This window comes from Vicugna pacos, chromosome 2, assembly GCF_048564905.1.
Source record: "Vicugna pacos chromosome 2, VicPac4, whole genome shotgun sequence".
Classification (NCBI taxonomy): domain Eukaryota; kingdom Metazoa; phylum Chordata; class Mammalia; order Artiodactyla; family Camelidae; genus Vicugna; species Vicugna pacos.
The window spans coordinates 70,222,077-70,245,584 of NC_132988.1; the positions used below are offsets into that span (position 1 = coordinate 70,222,077).

Sequence of the window (23,508 nt, forward strand, 5' to 3'; positions counted from 1 at the left end):
CAGTGCTCCTCAAATAATGCTCCTGCTGCCTGGAAGCCTCTTCCTCAAGATATATGCTGGGTTACTCCCTCATATCCTTCAAGCGTTTGCTCTAAAGTAACCTTCTTAAGGAGGCCTACCCTAAAAATGTAAACCACATCATTTATTACTCGTATTGTTTACGGTCTATCTCTTTCTGCTAGAATCAAGGTCAAGGGCAGGGACTTTTCCAATTGGTTCATAGATGGTTCCTAAGCCCCTAGTACAGAGCCTGATACAAAGGAAATGCTGGATGGTAATTGGTTGAATGATTGAAAAAGAAAAATTAATTTAACCATATAAAAAGACCAAAGTTATTAATTCTGGAAAAACATAAGAAGTATTGATGTGATTTAATAATTTTTCAAATAACAGAAAAATTAAATACATCTGATTAACACTTTAACAGGAGGAAGGTGCTCTTCCAAACTGACATATCAGAGAACTTCAAAAAGAGATGGTAAATATCAAGAAGAATTGTCTACATTGGCTATTGAATATACTGAACTTAATCTGACTTAAAATAATTGTAGATTCCCTTAGGACTTCAATATGTGTTAAAATTACAATTAGAATCTTATTTTTAAAATAAACAATCATGATTCTTTTATAATGGTGTATTTTACTTATATAGTTTTCACTCAGGGACATACTAGCTGAAGAGTTAGTGAAAAAGTCTTGCCCAGAAACTGACATTTCCTCTTCATATCCCCAGATTTAAAGATCTTTCTACCACAAATCAATTCAGGAAGTGAAAAGTCACCACATTTTGTTGAGAAGGATGAACACAAGCATGATGGATGCTGATTTGGCAAAGCTGAAAAGACGTTAACTTTTCAACCTTTAAGAACCTAATAACACACTGCTCCAAAAAAGTTTTTGCATACTACAGTTACATGTTGAGCTCCCCTCTGTGTCTGGGAGAAGCCATTCAACAATTTCTAGAAAAGCAGACTGGTACTTGGAAGGCTCCAGTAATAAGAAGCAACTTCCTTATCATTGTACTTCCCCAACAGAAAGAATTCTCAAATACCTACTTTATAAGAAGGAGTTCTTCCTCTGCCTGGAGGGAAGAAAGCTACCATTCAGCAGATTCAACTGCAGCACTTTTTGAAGAGAAAGGGCTGCCCAAATCCAACGAAAGCTGTAAGACAGTGGTTATTCATATCCCTTGTGTGTGCAAGCTTGCTTCACGAGGGAAAGAACTATGTCTTCTTTATTCCTGTATCTTTGACGTACACATGGTTGGGTCTCATCAAATATTTGTTGAGTGAATGGATGGCTCAAAAACAAAAGAAGCAACCACTGCTCTCTAGCTTTAGGGTAGGACTACAGCTGAGTGCTGAGTACCTATTTCTTTTCATTCTAAGCACACATATTTACTTTTACTGTCTTTTTTTTTTTCATTATTACACCCCATAAATGTTTCTTGAATTTTTTTCTGAATTTCTTACTTTTGTCTTTTGCATAACTTAATTCTTTTATCTTTTCACTCATTCAACAAATACTTGTTGATCCTGAGCTGAACTTCCCACTTCAGGGAATAAAAAAAAAAAAGAGCAAATGCCTTGGAAGGAGACGTGGGTCTATACTTAACTCCGCCAATCTCTGGAAGTGTCCTTAAGCAAGCTCCCTGACTTCTCCCCACCTCAGCAATTATGCAGGTAATCTACAACCATACCAATTGCAGTTGACTGAGGGCTAATTGAGATCATGTATGTATATAATAGGCAACTGGTAAGTGTTCATTGTCTTCCATGATTCTATTTCCTACTAAAAGGTGGGAAATTTAATGATGGATGAGCAAATCCAGTTCAAGCTCCCAGAAATTAGAAAAGGCATAGACCATGCTATATGTCATTAGACTCCACTGTGTTTTCCTCTGTGAACACAGAAAGACTGAAATTCTCAGATCTCCTTTTAGTCAGTGGGTCATTAGAATGTAACAGAAGTGACGACATTCACCACTTCCAGGCCTAGAGCCTACAAAGAAATCTTCCAGGCCTGGTCCCCTAACTGAAGTCCAAATGCAGAGAATCCAATGGAGGATTCCAAGACCCTACATGATGTAGCAGCATGGATAATAAGGAATCTAGGGCCCTAAATTACTGTGTGGACTAAATCCTTCCACCCCTACTGACCTGCAACAAACGACATGTAAACTGTTCAGTTTGGGAGTTGTTTTATTTTTATGGCAGCTAGCCTAACTTGAATAATTCATCACACAAACCACCGAACTGAGAACTTAGAAGCAGATGAATAGTTTATCCGTTCTCTTACTAAATTTCTTGGGAGTTGAGGCTGGGTCTTAACTTCCTGGTACCCTACTCAACACTTAGGATAATGCTGTATATAAATTAGTTGCTTATTATCTATGTGTAAATTGAACATTGTCACAAGATAGGACTAAATACACCTATACTTATACTGACACATACATATTTTAAATGAAGTCTGCCTTCTACATTCTAGCTATTTTAATTTAAAATATAAACCTATTTCCTGAAATCATTTCAGTTTAGGGAACAATCAAGATAGGATGACAATTAAAATAGTAATTAGAATATGCTCCCTGTTTCCCCATGTCACTTGTAGGAGGAGGGCCAGGGTGGGGAGGAGGAAGTTATAGGAACAAGCAAGTATATAGGTAAGAATCCTAGCTGTGTTTGAATATTAAGCTCTGAGATATCAAATCCCTAACACTTTCCTGTCCCACTGAGTCCTGGAGGGGTCAAGGGTCATTTTCTCCTTGAATTATAGTCTCCAATCAATTCTGTAATTGCTACTGTCACTTCCATTCTTTCTTCCAGCAGACTTGCTTGTACCATTGCTGGCCCACTTTTTAAAACATTCTCATAGCTTTGATGAATTTCTCTTTTCATGACCCAGGCATCCATCCCCAAGTGTACAAGCATTTGACAACTAAGAAACAGATTGCTAGTTCAATTTTTATGACCCCTTCCCTGATGGAACGTGGGACACATTCCCCTAGAGCTATGATAGAGTATATTTTTAAAATGATATTCTCAAAAACATTTCTCCCCCATAACAATCAAACAGTATCTCAAGCTTTAAGGACAGTTGTCAGCTATCTCCAGATAAATTTCCTACCTAGAGGTGACATTTTCACCAGAAACCAGCAATCAACATCTGTCTTTATTATTTAAATGCCCTAAACCCGGTGGCTTGGGTACCTGACAACCCCAAAATACTCTCCCCACTATTTTTTAACATAAATTTTGTTAAGTACATCATATATTCAGAAAGGTACACACAGCACAACTGTCCAATTCAGTGAATTTCTTTGCTGTTGTTAGTTAGTGGGCTAGTTAGTTAGTTTGCTTTTCTCAAGTCTTGCAGACCCCTTCACAAAAAGGAGTTTTGATGTCACTGATATTCTAACGTCTCCGATGTCAGCAGGAAAATTCTCCCCATTCCTTCACTGCCACTCACACATGTTCCCACACACTTTTGCTACATGACGAATGAGAGTCAGCATCGGTAATCTATGTCACAAAGGAGCTTTGAAGATTTGATATTTAGTTCATACCCTTGCAAATTCGGATTTTAATAAAGTAGCACTTATTTACTCAAAAGCATCTCAGGGATGGAATGCACATTGTCACTGTGCACAATACTCTGAAGAAGAGAGATTTGCATGCTTCACTGAAGTCATACTAATGATGGATTCTAGAAATGGTTAGGAAAGGTGAGGAGTGGAGAAACTGGCCTCACATCAGACCAAGAAATCCTTTCATGCGTCTATCCACATTCATCGCCAGCTGTGCTCCCTCTCAACACTGCCTTCAAAAATCAAGAGGTAAAGAAACTGGATTTATAGCTGGATGTAAATGTGCATATAGCCAAATCTTTCCTGCCTTCTCAAGCATATCCAAAACATGTCCTTAATTAAATGCCATCAAAAAATGGAAATTATTTCAAAAGGTGGCATTCCAATGTTCTTTTTTTTTAATTGAAGTACAGTCAGTTACTATGTGTCAATTTCTGGTGTGTAGCACAATGTCCCAGTCATGTATATACATGCATATACTCATTCTCATATTCTTTTTCATTAAAGGTTATTACAAGATATTGGATATAGTTCCCTGTGCTATACAGAAGAAGCTTGTATTTTTTTAATCTTTTTTTTATATATAGCGGCTAATATTTGCAAATCTCAAACTCCTCAAATTAGCTCCTTCCCATTCCTTTTCCCTGGTAACCATAGATTGTTTACTATGTCTGTGAGTCTGTTTCTGTTTAGTAGATGAGTTCACAGTGTCCTTTATTTTTCTCTTCTAATGTTCGAAAAGAAGACAGTTGTGCCCATGTTTAATTCATGGGAAAGCAAAGGTAACGGAAAAAGGAAAACACATTCTTAGAATTATTCTTTCATGACACAAAACACATTCCTCTTTTTTAGTCTTCCAACTTTGGATTTCATTAAAATATCAGCCTTTCGTTTTCCAAAAGTATCCATGAACTTGGTCTATCTATCCTATCTGTAATCCTAGAACTGTCCATTTATCTTCAGACAGAACTGTAATTCTTATTTAAAGGATGCTATGAAAATTCCTTTTTATTCCATTCATAACTAAGCAAAATTTCACTCTTCACTTTTTTTCTCTTGCTCTATATTCCCAAAATTAAGGGGAACATGATAAGAGAGTCTGAGATAGGCTTTATTTAGATGGCAAGCTATTTTCTTCTAGAATGTTGTTGCTCCTTGTGTCACTTTTTCTCTTTAAATGTTGTCATTAATTTTTCTTTTTCCTTTTTCTTTTTTGCCCCCAAGTAGTGACTACACTTTAAAAAAAATCTCAATCAGAACCTGACTCTACACATGTGTACCATACCCTCTCCATACCACCCTACTGCAGCTGCTTTGCAGAGAATAGTTGCGCTGGCATTTCTTAACTCATTCACACTGCTGCTGTAGGGTCTGAAAATATGGGTGATCTGAGCATTTGGGGCTCTAAATGACTGTCCTCTTCTGACATGAATATGGATATGTCTAAATTATTTAGGTGTCCCTGACATGTTGATTTCACTGCTCTCAGATAGAGTTAAGTGGAGCCTTTTCTCCCACATATTTATTGTAAATTTTTGTGAAAAAGGAACTGTCTTCTGACACAAGTAATCCTATTTCACCATTATTTAGGTCTAAGGATGAAATGTGTCCAGCGAGCCTTGAGTGAGCTAATAAAAGGCCAGATAACAGGAAAGGATGGTAGCGTCCCCTATGGACAAACAGGGTCTCTGAATCTATAAGCCAGAATCAGCACTCTTAAAACATGCTGTTGAATTTAATTCTAGTCTTTTATATTCATGTATACACATATATAAATATCACATATGTTTCACTAAAATGTTATGATTATTAAAAAATTTTACAAAGTACTGAGGATTTTTAGGACAGTGAAACTATTCTGTAAGACACTATAATGGTGGATACATGACATCACACATTTGTCCAAACCCACAGAAGATATACTACTAAGACTGAGCCCTAATATGAAGTACGGACTTTGGGTGATAATAATACATTAATGTAGGTTCATCAATTTAACAAACGTAACTATTCTGGTGCAGGATGTTGGTAGTTAGGGAGTGTGAGTACATGGGGGGCGGGGGTATGTCTATTTTTTTTTAAAGCTTCTTATCTGGATATTTTCTCATTTAACATTAAATCACGTGAAATAATTACATAATATGGATATGCCTTCTCATTCTTCTCTCCTTCTCTAGTTGACTAAAGGATAATATTGTAATTGCTTCCAACATCCCTACAACCTCAGACAAATCACTTTCTGGATGTTTCATTTTAAAGAGCTTTTAATTTTTTCCTAGGACAATTCCTACACCTCCCCCTCCTTCTCACTGCACACAACTTCATTTTATCTGTACTTACTGTTGTCTTGCCTGCCAATCAGAGATGAAAGCAGCTTTTCTAAAACCCACCTGTATTTTGGGGAACATTTTTTTAACCCTGTATGTATTTTTGAGTCTGAGCTACAGAATTAGATAACACTGGTCCCCCTTCTCTCCAATCTTCTCACACCCACCACCCAATAATTCTACAAGCTCCTGTCAGAGATACTGTTTAAAGAGCCCATATCCAATCTGATTTCCTGGTTGAAAGCCTGGCCGGCTCCCACGTCCACACTGGAATGCCACGAACGCCCTTCTCAACCTGACCTACACTTGACCTCGTCTCCTCTCACTGACCCAAGGGAGCATGGCACTTTCCCACATCCATTCATCGCCTCTGCTGTCCTCCTTCTACTTTCCTGCCTGGAAAAATGTTCATACTCATTGCATTTAAACTTATCTTCTCAGCAAAACCCTCCTTAACCTTTCAAGATAGTATCAATTAACACAGTCCTTCTTCTGGTGCATATCACTAACATAAAACTGGTTAATTGTATTATACTTTGATTAATTATTCATGCAGCTGCCTTTCCACTGGACTGTAAGAAACTTGGGGCTCAAATGACCTTGGTCATCTTTGTGAGTGGCTGGCACCAAGAAGGTGTCCTGTGAAGTCCAAGATTGTTTGGTGAATGCATTGATGTAATCAATAGCCATGAATTGTGCATCTGACCAAAGAGAACAGCCAGAATTCTCAAATCTCACCCATGAGAGGAAGCAACAAAAGTTTTTCCTTATTTCCGTCTGGCTGACTAGAGTATATACATTTTACTTCTATTAAAGTCTTTCAATAGACATAGTGTTACCTTTCTCTCCTCTTTAATTTAGTTTAGAATAGCAAATTTCCCTCCTTTTCCATGAAAATGGCAGTGTAAATTTAAGTAATGGTTATTCACAAAGAATCATCCATCTTTCTCAAATATATTTTGCATCTTCCATAGGGCATAAATGAAGTTCTTTTTACCCATGGGTTTTATCTTGAAGACAGAGAACAAGACTATTCATATCAAGCTCACAGGTAGAGCACAAAATGTCTCTGAAAATTCAAACTTTTATGAAAATTTTGACGTCAGCCAGAAGTAACTCTCATGGATGCCACAAGAATCAGCTTCTTCAGCACTCAATGAATAATGCTTTCCTCCAGCAGCCTAAAGCCTAAACCAGACTAATGGATTTCAGGAAAGAGTTGTGGTTTCAGAAAATGGGAAAATATGATGAGCTACTGTTGAAGGCTACCCATCACTGTTTCCACCAGTACCACTCACCCCTCATTTATCCGCTGTCTCTATCTCATTCACACACACACACACACACACACACGTCCCCACAACTCCCCTTTTGAGCTAGGCTGTTGTCAGAAGCATACATAGATGTACATTACTCTTATGGTAGTTTTCCTCACAGAAACCAGGTTAAGTCAGGTCAGTCAGGTTCCAAAGATTTTCCTGACTTACAGAAACCCTAGTTTCCAGAAACCCATGTGGAAATGACATCAGGTTGAAACATACATCAGAGTTTGATGGGAAACTCACTGGGCTGGAAGTCACTGGACCTGAATTCTTGTGCTGATTCTACCATGGTGATCTTAAACAAATCTCTTTACGTTTAATGGTCTCAGTTCATTCATTGGCCATAAGATAAAACTGTCTTGTCAGTATTTTTTATACTGGGCATGTGCTAGGTGCTACACAAAGGTGAAGGATAAACAGGAACCACTGTACTTAATGGTAGGTAATTTTAAAACAGTACTTTTATGAACAAATAAGTAGATTTATTTTCAAAGCTTCAATTTCAAAGATGTAGGATTTTTTTTTAAGATAAAATAGTAGACTTCAAAGACACATTATGCTCATTCTAAGTGGAACTTTCTCTATACCTCCAGACACCTGGTGAACAGGCTCTTTTTCCTCTGCATTAGAAATATCTTATTGAAAAATGATGGAAAATACTGATGAATACTCCTCAAAGCCCTTCTATAACTTTTCATCCTATGATTCTGTGTATTAAATGGCAAATGACCAGTTTGCCAGTTTGATTTATACCCTAGCTATTGCTCACTACTGAAATACAATGCTTTGCAAAGAAAGGAGTTAAAATTCCAGATTAAGATATATTGCAATCCTGTCAAATGTCCATTCTTTGTCGTAGGGGAAGGAGAAAGTAGAATTATCAGAGAAGATTCTGGTTAGTGTGCACCTGATTCTCTGCAGATGAGGGATGGAAAGCAAGAGTGAGAAGTAAAGGAAATATGTAGAACTTGCCTGTAAATGGAGCTGGGACAAAATGGAACTGTCCCAAAGAGAAGGAGCAGAGATATGCTTCTGTGAGGTAGAAAAAGCAATTTCTTCCTACAGGAATGTTAAAAAAATTGTACTCCAGTAAATACAGTTTAGGTAGCTTAACTACTTTGGTTCTGGACATCTCTGAGAAGTAAAGGTCATGAAAGGTTAAACTGTACCATTCCCTCTCTCCACACTTCACATGCACAGATTAAACACAAATCTTGTGAATCTTGATGTAACAGACCTAGTATTCACGTCATTACTTCATGTTGAATATGAGGATTTTGAATATTGTAACTAACTATAATATTTCCAGTCGACTCTAAAATGGCCCTTGAAACCAAGAATGCAAATGTACACAGATAAATGTAGTAAATTCAGATATTTTATCTTGACAATATCCATCAGCTAGGAATACCATACCTCATTGCCATTCATCAGAACTTTAATAAAATTGGAACTTATCAGAAGAAACATGTCTAAGTCAAGATCCACAAAATAAACATCAAATGTACTCTTGGGAAGACACATTCATGGGAAAATATTTTCTTGTACTTTAATTTTTGCTAAGGTTGTGGTAACAGGATGTGTGTCATAAATACTAAATAAGGACTCAATTTAAAGACTATACTTATGTAAAGGAACACGACTGTAGGTCAAAATCTTTACAGGCACAACTGCAGTTCAGTTGTGTGTGCGTCTGGCAACGTGGTCATTTGTTTATATTAAGAAAAGTGTGTGAAAAATGATACAGAACAGATTACCCATGATTTAAGAAAAGAAGGAATTGAAACATCGTGCTGTAAACCAGAAATTGACACAACATTGTAAACTGACTATAACTCAATAAAAAAAAGGAATCATTATCTGCTACCAAATTTACTAGCTCAGCATATTCTGTGTGTCTTATTGCTTCATGTATTTATTAACATAAAGATGAAAAAGAGAAAGATGTAAGATGATCATTTTTTTATGGCAGAGACAGATGTTGTAAAATAGCCAGTAAAATAATTAGAAGAGATAAATTCACTACAAACTTCTATTTTGTGCACATAGTTCTAATGCATCTGGAGAAGAAAAAAACATTTCAAAGTCTTGGCTGTAGTGTTTTCTGTGGAGAACAATAAAGTTCTGAAACCTTCACTGGGCTCTCCAAACAATTCAGTGTGCTGCCTTTGATCTTCAAAGGCCCAACATCATTTGGATTCAGGTCTCCATAGAAACTGCCTTAATATACCAGGATGCCTGTTTCAGCTGGCCAAAGAACAGCTGCCAACAGGCCGTAGGTGTAAATAACAAAGGCTGGAAGCAACCCATTTTCCATGGAGAAATTCCATCTTTGGAATTCATTTTTTCAGTTGGTTTCACCAAGTTCAGGAACATTGGCCTTCAGGCCATAGAATAAAGCCCAATTACCCGATACTTATGGGAATATTTAGTTGTAAAATAAACATAAAGTCACAACATTATTAAGATGGAATAAGTATCTTGGATTAAATTCTCAGATTCTTTGACTTCCTCTGAATTGCTCCAAGCATGCCAATGTGTGTTGAAACTATAATTAAGTCCTCCCACTTCTCCATGAAAAAATACAAATCTGCCTAAATAATAAAGGTTTCTTTGAAAATGCAAGGGGTTTTAAAAAATTGGCAATGAGTTATTAAAAAAAAAAAAAAGCCCTGAGAACTAGAACATTTATGTGTATTACCTGTCTGGAGAGCTCAAGTAAGAACATAGATATTTCCATCAAATGCATTGGTTTATGGCGATTCCCAGGGAAAGATCAACTCCCTTCTTCAACCCACAGAGGCAGAGCCTACAGTTCAGACTCAGAACAGCCCATCATCCTTAGGAAACAGATATTTAGCCATGACCAAGTCTCAACTCAAGGGGGAGGGTGTAGCTCAGGGGTAGAAGCGTATGCCTAGCATGCATGAGGTCCTGGGTTTAATCCCCCGTACCTCCATTAAATAAAGAAAAAAAAAGTCTCAACTCAAATGTCACCTCCTCAGAGGCCTTCTACATGTACTCCAGTTAAGGTAGGACCTACTTCAGTATTGCTCTCTCTGCTTCTTCATACAGAACTGGCAGAAGAAAGAATCCGAAAACTTGAAAACAGGTCAATTGAGATTATCCAGACCAAGAAACAGAAAGAAAAATAAATGAAGACAATTAACACAGCCTCAGATATCTGTGGAATCCCATTAAGCTATCAATGTATGCACAATGGAAGTCACAGGAGAGAATAAAGAGAAAGGGGAAGAAAAAACATAAATAAATAGTGGTTAGTAACTTCTCAAATTTGATTTAAAAATTAATCTAACAGTCAACTAATATTTGACAAGGAAGCCAAAGAATACTCACATGGGGAAAGGATAGTTTCTTCAATAAATGTTGGAAAAACTGGATAACCACATACAAAAATATAAAATTGGACCCCTATCTTATACCTCTCTCCAAAATTTATTCAAAATGGATTTAAAATATAAATGTAAGACCTGAAACTGTAAAACTCCTAGAAGAAAACATAGAAAAAAACCTCCTTGACAATGCTCTTAGCAATGATATTTCTGGATATGACACAAAAACCACAAGTAACAAAAGGAAAATTAAACAAGTGGAATGATGTCATACTAAAATTTTCTGCACAGCAAAAGAAACAACCAACAAAATGAAAAGGTAATGTATGGAATGGGAGAAAATATTTGCAAGTCATGTATCAGATAAGAGGTTACTATCAAAAACATACAAAGAATTTATACAAATAACAAAAGCAATCCAATTAAAAAATGAGTAGAGAAACTGAACAGACATTTTCCCAAAGAACAAATACAAATGACCAAAGGTACCTATAAAGAGCTTACTATCAGTAATCACCAGGGAAATGCATGTCAAAACCATAGTAAAATATCACCTCACACTTGTTAGAATGGTTATTATCAAAAAAACAAGAGATAAATATTCCTGAGGATGTGGAGGAAAGGGAACCTTCATGCACTGTTGATGGGAAGGTAAATTGGCAAGACACTATGGAAAACAGTATGGAGTTTCCTCAAAAAATTAAAAAAAAAAACTACCATACGATCTAGCAATTCTTCTGCTGGGTATATATCCAAAGGAAACTAAAACCGGATCTGAAAGAGGTACATGAAACCCCATGTTCACTGAAGCATTATTTACAATAGCCAAGATATGGAAATAACCAAAGTGTCTGTCAATAGATAAACGGTTAAAGAAGATGTATATAAGCAATGAAATATTACTCAGCCAGGAAAAAGAACAAAATCCTGATATTTGCAACAACATGGATGGTCCTTGAGGACACTAGATAAGTGAAATAAGTCAGGAAGAGAAAGACAAAGAATATATGATGTCACTTATACATGGATAGGACTTGCCTATATTGTACCATAATTAAAACACAATACTGTACTACATACTTGAAAGTTACTAAAAGAATAGATCTTAAATTTTGTCACAGAAAAGAAATGATAATTATGTGATGTGACAGAGGTTTTAGCTAATGCTACTACGGTAATCACACTGTAATATATAAATTTATCAAATCAACACATTGTACATCTTGAAGTTACAAAATGTTATATTCAATAAAGTCAAGGGAAAAAATTAATCTATATACTCAAGAAGCTCAAGAATTCCAAGTAAACTCAAAGATCAAGCACTTTATTCACTGCTGCATTTTCAGACCCCAAAATTTGGCCTCATACATAGAAGGCTCTCAGCAAATATTTGTTGAGTCAATCAATAAATTATTCCTTATTTCACAAATGAAAAGCCTCAAGCACAGAGAAGCAGAGTAATTTCCCCAAAGTCAAACAGTTAGTAAGTGATAGTCTGATTTTAAATCCAGGCAGTCTGACAGCAGAGTCCTCAATCTTACCTCGTGCTAGTCTACATCACATACCAGCCATTGCAAAATGGCTTTTTTGTGTGTAAAATTCATGTTGCATAACTAGCCACATCCTGCTGCTTCTCTCTGCTTCCAACTGAAGAACTCACTTCTCAGATCCTCAAGGACAGCAAGGATAGTGGAGAGAAAATAGGCTTTAATGTCATACAGACTTTGGTTTGGATCTCTAATTGGGCACTATCTGAGGCTTGTCATCTTGGATAGGTAATTTTATGTGCTTCCCAATTTTCATATCTTGGTACGTATAAAGAATTATATTTCTGCAGCACACTAGGGCAAGGTAGCACTTGGTCAAAGGTGATTGGCTTGGAAATACAGGTGCCTCATGTTCTTCCTACCCACCTCCAGGGCTAGGAGGGTCATATCTGGGCATACCTACAATTGATTTGCACACACAGCCCTTGAGATGTTCTAATTTACCCAGTTTTCTTACCTTTAAAAATGGGGCATCAGTTCATAAAGTGGGGAAGATTATGTCCACTACACAGAGCACTTGTGAACTATAAATAAAACATCACAGACAAAATGCTTGCTTATTGACTGTCACAATGTAGGTGCTTCCTTGATGGTGGTTATCATTATGGTTACCACAATTAGTATTGTTAAAAAAAGAAATAACAGGTCCAAAATGAGTCACTTATACTAAGCCCCACAACAGCAAACCAAGACTTAATTGCAGTTTCAACCTCTCCCTGGAATGTGAACTTTACCCAGTCAATATGGAATTACCTGATCAGCACTAGTGAGATAATCAGCAGGACAGACCCTACCCTTCCCACAAAGGAAGATGATCTTTCCTGGAAAAAACAAAAAAACAAAAAAACAAAAAACCTTTCTTTTGTTTATGACTTCATTGTTCTACCCTCCTTCTGCCTTTAAAAACCTTCCATTTGGAACAGTTCCTCAGAGCACCTTTCTCTTTGCTAGATGGGATGCTGCCTGATTCATGAATCACTGAATAAACCCAATTTGATCTAAAATTACCCAGCTGACTTTTTTTTTTAACAGCACTGACATCAATGGCAGCATTTGTTTACATTTCCCATGGGTTGTCTGTACCCTAGGAGCAGCTTGGGCCAGATTCCACCATGCATATTGGTTTCTCTGCTTCCTAAAACACTGAATTTGTGGATTACTTTCAGTTTATTAATTTTGACTTCCTGCTCACTCACTGACAAGGCATCTAACTGTGCATTGAGGGAGATTCTAGGGAGTATGATCATATAATCTCAAAACAGGATAAGATTATTACCCTGCTAAAGTACTCTCCTCAGTGGCCTCAATCCCATCTGAAACATTCACTGAATGAACACTCAGTCAATCCTGATACTTCCAATAATGGGAGTATAACTATCCAAAGAAGCCCATTCCAGCTTGGGACAAGATTTACTAAAATTTCTTTACGTTAAGTCCAAATCCAACTTCCTACAGCTTCTGCCCACGGATCATTTTTCAATTTGGAACCACTTGGGGAAGATCCCGTATCTGTCAAATAGACCTCATCTTGAAAGATCACATTCTAAGACTCAGACGTACCTGGGATTGTCTAGTGAGAGGGAGCCTGGGTCCAGTCTAGGCTACTATTTGTAGGAGGAACTGGAGAGCTTCCTGAAAAAGTCATTTGTCCTAATAAAACACAAGCTGTGGAACAAGTAGCAGATAGGAGCCACAGTCTACAAACATAGGTGAGCAAGCAAACTACTTCTTTTCTGTAATAACTTAATTTCCGACTAATAAACTACCCTACCTCACATCACATGTTTGTTCACAGACAATAGAAGAGCAAATGAGTAGAGCTCCAAGTCCATCTCTCAGACTGCCTTCCAACCCTGCCCCTATGGTCTCAAACTTAAGTCCCAGGGACAAGAGAGGCTTTACAACGAAAAAAGAGAGAGAAATTTTCCCATCAACACAGATAATTACTACCTACAAGTCTGTGCTGATAAATTATAAAATCTCAATGAGATAAAAGGTTGAGAGGGAAAATATAGATAATTAAAACGAATTCAAGAAAAATATCCAACATGGAAAAACCGATAAGCTTGGAAGAAACTGGAAGTTATTAACTAATTATCTGTAATAAAGAATTTAGGACCAGGCAATTTTATTAGTAGGTAATTCAGTTCATTTTATTAAGCTAGTATAACCAAAATAGCAGAGGTGACCAAAGAGAGTTTAAAATACAAAACCTATCAATCTCACTTATGTGGATTTGAAAGGTCAAAATAAGATAAGAGCAAAGTAAATTAATCAGCAGACTGGAGTGAACAGTTACCATAATCAAATAGCATTGATTTCAGGAGTCCAACAATTGTTTAATACTAGAAGAATCTGTAAATCTTTCTTTAAATCTGTAAGTCAAAGGACAAAAATCATAGTCATCTCAAAAGATCTAAAAAGGAATCTGAATATCAATAACCCATTATTAAGGAAAAAGAAAAGAAATTTTAAAAGCTAGAACTAGAAGGAACTTCTTTTAGTATGCAAATAAGGGAGTATTCTTAAATAATGACATTACAGGAAACATATCTCTAGAGTCATTTCTATCAATAATGAATAAACAAAGATACCCAACATCACTCTTGATCTGGCAGAGATATGTAAATGAAGAGGACAATCTGTCATTACATTGGAAGACAAAGTGTTTACACATTGTATAAAATTGTTTATACAAAAGTGGTATAGAATTAATTGAAAATCTCAAATTTTGTACTCAGATGTAAAATATACAAATATCCACATTTTCTTATATACCAGAAAACATGTTAGAAAAATAAACTAGATACACAGACATATATTTAGTGGAATACACATACTCCACTGACAATAGCATTCAACATATATAAAATACCCAGAAATAATCTAAAAATATGTGAGAAACCTATGTAAAAAATGACATAATTTTACTATAAAATGTGAAGAAGGAGGGAGAAAAAACAGCAAACGTGATAAGACCCGTATTTTTTTGATGGAAAGATGGAACTTTGAAAATATATCAATTCTTTCTCAAATTAATTTATAATTTTTCCGTAATTTAAATTTTAAAACATCTGACTAAAATCCAAAGTGTTTCCCAGGGAGTACAGGGACCCACATAATCTGACCCCTGATTAAATCTCTGATTTCATACCCTCCACCCCTCACTCCTTCCAACCACACCAGCCTTCTTCCTGCTCCTCCAGACCCATGTTCCCTCTGCCCTTGGCTACTCCTTTCTACTCACTTGCACTTTATTCAAACGCAATCTCCTCAAAAAGACCTTTCTCGGACAACATGATCTAACACCATCCACACCCTGTTCTTTTTCCTTTGTCACAACGATCGCCGCCTAACTTTGTGTTGTATATCCATTCCTGCCTGTTGTTTGTCTCCTCTAAAAGACTATGAATCCAAGAGCGCAGTGATTGTCTTGTACATAATTACATCCTATTTCCGACCACTTAGAATGCCTGGCAGAGTGAAGGACTCTATAAAGATTTATTGAATGGAATAATGAGAAATCCCAACTGAATAAAATTATTCTAAATTTAATCTGGAATTGTGAATAGAAAAGATTACATAATAATGTTTTAATTCAGCAATAAAGGAACCTTGCTTTATCAAATATTAACATTTATTTTAAAATCAAAGTAATTTCTTAAAAAGGTAATTAAGTCAATGTTGCATTGGGAAAGGGACAAGCAGATCAATAAAACAAAACAGAGAAACCCCAAATAACCGAAGTTCATAAAAGAACCTAACGTATTGTAGAGGTAATCTCACAAAACAATGAATAAAAATAAATTATTCAATAAAGGGTGTAAAATTGACCAGATCAACCTTTGGAAGAAAAAAAAGAAGCTATTCCATAAAATCTAAGAAACTTCATATTTTTAAAAGTTTTAAAATAAAACAAAAGGAAAATATATGTGAATATTTTGCTGATATTTGAGTGTGAACGATACTTGCTAGGAAATCACAAAAGCATATGAAAAGATTTGAATACATAAAATTTTAAAATTTACACACATCAAAAAGAGCCAAAATTAAAAGTTTCAGGATCCTAGGAAAAAAGCAACCAGGGAAAGACATGGACTTTTCCCTCTTCAGTCAGGTTAGTGCCCAGGCCATTGCCATTTGGATGTTTCACGGAGAGATGGTTGTTTTTTGTGGACACAGACTTTTGCAAAATAAATTATTTAAGTTACACAGTAATACATCTGTTACATAAGAACAAAAAGTTTTACACACACACCCTCAACAGACATAGAGGAAAATATTTCTGTATTTGAAAACTTCTTGTGAAGGTCTCAGATTTATTTTGTAAATTGGAAACAAATTAAAAAGATGGCTTTTTGTTAAAAAGGGGTACACAAGAGGCACTAAGCACAAAAATACCTATTTCTCTAAGACTTCTGTAAGGTGTTACAGCACACGGTTACACTGCACTGAGTTATGCTACATATCACAGCACAAGTGAGGATTAACAACTCCCCTCTCCCTTCAGATGCCTTTGCAGCACAGAGGCCTGGGCAGGAAGGCTGAAGGGGCTGCATCTTGGGAAGGAACCAGAGGGAAGGCCAGCTTTGCTGGGCACCCCTGGTGGTGTCACAGAACTGGCATGAACCACCCATGCAGTAGGCACTCCAGATGTATTTGGTGGCAGTAGCAACAATGTCACTGCAGGAGGGAAGAGAGAGCATGGACTACTGACAGCTGCTCTGACTGATAGACCAGCACATGGAAGAAAACCTAGCGGACTTGCAGACCTAGTTTGGAAGAATCTGGGGAGCTGGAGTTCTCACAAAATGAGTGAGGATGGAGCTGGAAAACATGCCATTGTCACGGAGACCACATTTTCACCCGTACACCTCTGTGGCCTGGGGAGAAAGCCTAATTCAATTGCTTTAACTCCAGGAGTTCTTAACCTGGTGGAGGAAAGAAAGCAACAGTTGAGAAGTTGATGGTGTTAGAAAAGACAAAACTAAGTGGAGAATTTGGAACTGACACCCAAATACTGTGAGAGTTTAGAAGAAAGTTCTCTGAAAACCAAAGGGCCAGAAAACATTTCATCAAGGAGAAAGGGGTTTTAGTTTTGGCTGTAAAGAGCAGGTTGGCACTTAATAAGATGAGAAAACTGGAGATGGGAGGCAGAGCGCATTCTAGCGGCATGTTCATTCTGCAGCATCATCTTCATGGAAGGCTCTAGAAAGTTTATTCTAAGAAGCAATAGTAAAGACAACTAAAGCTCAGCACTTCACATAAAGTCTAACCTCATAAAAGGATTATTTATTTTCCATGGAATCTTATTAGAGCGTCAGAAGTCGATACATTAAATACCTACTGAACTTATTCTGAAGAAGAAAGGATGGACAGAGAGAAAAGCCATAATTACAGAAAAACCTATGGTGCTGTAATTTTACTGGAGGCAGAACCACTACAATCTGACAGTGTTGAACGCCCCCTGGTGGTCATATAGTGAAAATTGGTTGCTGGAGATACTCATCCATTTTTCTAAATTGGAAATGATTCCAAAGGATGAAATGGCATTGGCCTGATTCTCCTATCCGTCCCCCTTTATTAATCTGTACACAAATGCAGCTCATCACGATTTATTTCCCTCTACCAACTCTATTGTATGGTGCTTCTAAAAGGCCCCTCCCTCTGACCACAGCTATAGTAAAATGAAGAACTAGGGAGAATTTGTAGACAGATACAATAATACGGTTAATTCCAATGGCAGGAAAATATTGTTCTGCATTTCTAAAGAAAATACCAAACATCGTGAAAATCAATGATGTGGAAAACTTGGACATTTACTATTATTCATTACAGATTTCACTCTTTGCTGTGGAACAAACAAAGATTACTCAAGTATGCAAAATCCCTAGCAAAATGCCTGTCATAGAGCAAGGGCTTAGTAAATATAATTTTTTTCCCTTTAATAAATAATGATAAATATCTAAAAAGGGCTCAGAAACAAAATGGACCCCCCCCCACACACACAAAATGGTATCTATGAGAGGTGATGGATATGTTAATTATTTTGCTTGTGGTCATCACTTCACATTGCATACATACCTCAAATCTTCATGTTGTTCACCTCAAATATATGCAATTTTATTTTTTTAATTACAAAGCTGGGGAAAATTAATAAAAACAAAACACAGAACAAAGGAAAAAGAGAAACGATGGGTTTGACAGAAAATTCAAGTGCCATAATGACACAGAACTGAAAATTTCATTATGGAATCTATTTTCTGCCTGCCATATACTGCTGCTGCTTTGCATTTGTGTGTGTCCTTCACTCAGCAACAGCTGAAAAGAGAAGAGTGGGAGAAAATTATCCACCTTCCCACCTCTTGAAATAAGGAAAACTCAATTCTCTACCACTCACTGGACATACGAGATTAAACATATTACTTATTTATTTGGGCCTCAGTTTCTCCATTTGAAAACATGAAGAGATTGTCATAGATGGGTCCTCTAAAGCAGCTCTTGGACCACTAACAAATGAAGAGTTCATTTGTCCTTGGTGAAATGAACAATGCAGAGTCTTACATGAAAGTAAATTATTAAATTAAAAGATTTCCATAGATTCTGAGATCTAATCTTCTTACCCACTTGGTGTTAAAATGTCCCTCCTTTTATGAAGCAGTGGTGACATGATTTTAGGGGTGGCTTTAAATGTCCTTACTAAGTAAAACATTGCCAACCCTAAACTGATTCTCAAATTTTGAGTCTATGAAATAACTGGAAATCCAATGAAATCTGTTTTTTCTGAAAGAGTGTGTAAGGCAGAAAGACGGTTAAGTTTGGAGACTGGTTGACCTGGGCTTCAACCCAGTCTCTGTTAATTACAGATTATGTGACCCAAGATTTGATTAGACTCTCTGTGCTTGAAAAGGTTATTGATCTTGAAAACCAAAGAGCTGAAAACTCAGTTCCTTGCTGACTTTTAAAGGTCTAAAGGTCTAGACTAAATCATGGACATTGACCTTAGTTACACATGACATCAACTGGGGCAAAAAAAAAAACTTGAATGATTAAATTAACCTTGACAAGCGGTAGAAAACGGTGGAGATTCTATACACTCCAGGGCTAAAATACAAAGAAAGAGAAAAAGACTGGCTGTGCATAAATGTCACAGACAAAGATTAGAATTCTAAGAGAATGCCTTCTGTATATGCTTATTCACAACTATTATACACTAATATACACATGGAAGAGTCACTTGATCATTCCTAAAAACATGAGATCTTAAAATTCCAGATTTTCTTCTTGAATTTCATACTCTTATTGATATCAATTTTATGAACTCTCTTTCTCAAAAGGGAGAAAACAAAGGGAATTGGGGAAATGAGAACTGAATAATCACATAGGGGCCCCAATCTTCCTTTTGGTCTTTAAGACTGCCTCCCCAAAGAATTTGGGGAATGGACAAAACACACACACACACACACACACACACACACACCACAAAAACCCCTTCTCCCCTACAGTGTTCTTCCTTTGCCTCTGCCATACAAAGCTGCTGAATCCAAATATAGGTCACATGCACCATCTAGAGGCGTTAATACTAAATCTGACTCTCATTTCTGTGAACTGATACAAGTCAGTTCAAAATTCAGGTGAGCACTCCCTCTAGGTACAGACTTGAAAATTAGTTAATCAAGTAAAATGTGCCTATCTCTAAATGCTGTCAGGGGAAGTAAGACCAAATGAAAAAATGTGTAATTATACACACCCTGTCAAATTGTTAGACTTACCGATCTCACCATCTCATTCGTTAACACCTTTGTGGTTTCATTTGCTGCCTGTTTCACAAGAAAGATGTAAAACACAAAGGCCACAATTCTACCTTTAGGGGTCAGGAGACGATGAAACCGGAACTACAATAATTCCACACAAGCCTCAACTCAAGAAATAACATGCCCTTTTAACAATGAAAATGTGTCTGCAATAAATGATATTAGATCCTCCGGTTACCATTGCTACTAGGGACAAAGTACATTTCCAGAAAGTTCAGCCTTCGTGTACCGGCTTTATCTCAGCAGCAATAACAAAATATTGGGGTGATGTTTTTAATCTGCACATCTTTTCTATGTAACATTAGCTGGAATACATACACAGAACCCCTGAGATTCAACGGCTTATCTACAACCAAGGTGTAGATAGATCATCAAGCAAAGTTGGGGACAGTTTAAAATAATGAGGAGCTAGGAGCTTTGTGTCCATAATTGAGTCCACAACTCAGGACTAGGTTTGATAAATACCTCGAACTCTCAGGATATCAGCAACCCAATTTAGAAGGCAGCTCAGCTTGGCAGAAATTATGCTGATTAGAGACACGGGAGTCCAGGTTCCAGCACCTGTATCACTATCTAACGTTGAGATCTAGGGCTATTCATTTGACTTCTCAGTTTTCCCATATGTGAAATAAATAGGCTTGTTTCTTGTGAATTATAAAGCTCTACAAGCATAAAAATATTCATTACAATTTGAAAGTCCTAGGTGTAATAAAGCCTTTTATTACACCTTTATTAGCCCTTTATTAGCATTGATACTTTGTCTCTATAACCACTAGTGGGCAGTGTTGGGCTATTTGGCTAAGACACAGCCTGCAGGGTGGGCAATGAGATTCCTCTGGCACTGAATAATTGCCCCTGCAACTCTTCTCAGAACTGGCTCAGCCCAAGTGCTCATTGCTACCATCTCTGTCTCACCTGTGCTGTAAGACACATCAACCAGGTAGATTAGTAAAATTTTAAAGAATAAAAAGCTCAACATTAATTGTTTTTATTTTTCATTATAAGTTAATCATTAGCCCCCACTCTAATAGTTTTAGTTCAATCTTTAATCACTTCAGTAATATTAATTCATTAAAACTATAATTTTTCAAGAACGACTTAAGATCTTATTTAATGAAAAAAATTATACAGGTTCTCGCTTTATCCAAATAGATGTTTATGAAAAGATGTAACAACACTTTTCACGATGACAAAATTAATGTTCCACTATTTTTAGCTTCAAAAATTGTTCAGAAAAATCACAAATACTGTTTATCACTATATTTTGTGGCTTATTCTTTGTATAAGGATTTAACTTTCGCTTTTATAATTTATCTTTTATTAAGGTATAGTTGACTTACAATATGTAAGTTTCAGGTGTACAACGTAGTTGATTCACAATTTTCAGATTATACTCCATGTATACTTATTATAAAATACTGGCTATATTCCCTGTGCTGTACAATATAACCTTGTAGCTTATTTATTTTATACATAGTAGTTGTACCTCTTAATTCCCTACCCCTATTTTGCTACTCCCTCTTCCGTCTCCCCACTAGTAACCACTAGTTTGTTCTCTACATCTGTGAGTCTGTTTCTGTTTTGTTGTATTCACTAATTCATCTTTTAGATTCCACATATAAGTGATAACATACAGAATTTCTCTTTCTGTTTGACTTATTTCACTAAGCATAATATCCTCCAAGTCCATCCATGTTGTTGCAAATGGCAAAATTTCATTCCTTTTTAATAGCTAAGTAGCATTCCACTGTATATATATATACATCTTTATTCATTATGTGTTGATGGACACTTAGGTTGCTTGCATATCTTGGCTATGGTAAATAATGCTGCTATGAACACTGGGTTGCATGTATCTTTTCAAATTAGTGTTACAGTTTTCTCCAAATATATAGCCAGGAGTGGAACTGCTGGATTACACAGTAGTTCTATTTTTAATTTTTTGAGTAAACTTCATACTGTTTCCATAATGGCTGCACCAATTTACATTCCCACAGTATACAAGGGTTCCCTTATCTCCACATCCTCAGCAACATTTATTATTTGTGGCCTTTTTGATGACAGCCATTCTGACAGGTTCAAGGTGATAACTCGTTTTGATTTGCATTTCCCTGATGATTGGCAACACAGCATCTTTTCATGTGCCTACTCACCATTTGCATGTCTTCTTTGGAAAGCTGTCTATTCAGGTGTCTGCCCATTTTTAAATTAGGTTGTGTGGTTTTATTTTTTAGATGTCAAGTTGTATGACCTATTTATATATTTTGGATATTAACCCTTTGTTGGTCATATCATTTGCAAATATTTTCTCCCATTCAGTAGGTTGACTTTAGATCTTGCCAATGGTTTCCTTTGCTGTGAAAAGGCTTTTAAGTTTAATTAGCTCATATTTGTTTATTTTTTTCTTTTGTTTCCTTTGACTTAGGAGACAGATCCAAAAAAATATTGTTACAATATATGTCAAAGAGTGTTCTGCCTATGTCTTTTCCTAGGACTCATATGGTTTCCAGCCTTACATTTAGGTCTTTAATCCATTTTGAGTTTATTTTTGTAAATGGTGTGAGAAAATGTTCTAATTTCATTCTTTTACATGAAGATTATTTCCAGTTTTCACAACACCACTTACTGAAGAGATTGTCTTTTCTCCATTGTATATTTTTTCTCCTTTTGTCATAGAGTAACTGACACAGAGTAACTGTCAGAGACTAGCACATAAGTGTGTGGGTTTACTTCTGGGCTTTCTGTTCTGTTCCACTGATTGGTCTGTTTTTGTGCCAGTATTAAACTGTTTTGAACACTGTAGTTTTGTAGTATAGTCTCAAGTCAGGAAGCATGATTCCTGCATGATTCCTTCAGCTCTGTTCTTTTTTGTTCAGCTCTGTTTAAGACTGTTTTGGCTATTCAGGGTCTTTTGTGTTTCCACACAAATTTTTAAATTATCTGTTCTAGTTCTGTGAAAAATGCCACTGGTATTTTGACAGGGATTGCACTGAATCTGCAGGTTGCCTTCGGTAGAATGGCCATTGTAACAAACTAATTCTTCCAAACCATGAACACGGTATATCTTTTTATCTGTTTGTGTCATCTTCAGTTTCTTTCATCATAATCTTAACATTTTCTGAGTATAGGTCTTTTACCTCCTAGGTAGGTTTATTCCTAGATATTTTATTAATATTTTTGATGCAACTGTAAATGGGATTATTTCCATAATTTCTCTGACAGTGTGTAGCTAGTATATAGAAATGCAACAGATTTCTGTGTATTAATTTTGTATCCTGCAACTTGACCAAACTAATTAACGAGCTCAAGTAATTTTTTGGTAGTGTCTTCAGGATTTTCTATGTCATCTGCAAACAATGACAGTTTTACTTCTTTTCCAGTTTAGATTCCAGTCTGTTATACCTAGGACTTCCAATAATATATTTATTAAAAGGAGTGAAAGTAGGCATCCTTACCTTGTTTCTGTTCTTAGAGGAAATGTTTCCAGTTTTTCACCACTGAGTATGATGCTGGCTGAAGGCTTATCATACATGGCCTTTATCATGTTGAGGTATGT

The 23,508-nt window shown here is 36.4% G+C and overlaps 1 protein-coding gene across 5 annotated transcripts in view; it reads right to left on the reverse strand.

Annotated features, from left to right (window-relative positions):
* Positions 1-23,508, reverse strand: part of COX18 (cytochrome c oxidase assembly factor COX18) — a 74,610-nt gene that overhangs the window by 27,720 nt on the left and 23,382 nt on the right. The window contains exon 10 of one of the 5 annotated variants that reach the window (XM_072941262.1): positions 15,738-17,069. The exons of the other annotated variants lie outside the window; for them this stretch is intronic. The gene's annotated coding sequence lies outside the window, so the exon portion shown is untranslated. Of the gene's footprint in view, positions 1-15,737; positions 17,070-23,508 lie in introns of those variants that run through there. 5 annotated transcript variants of the gene reach the window in all.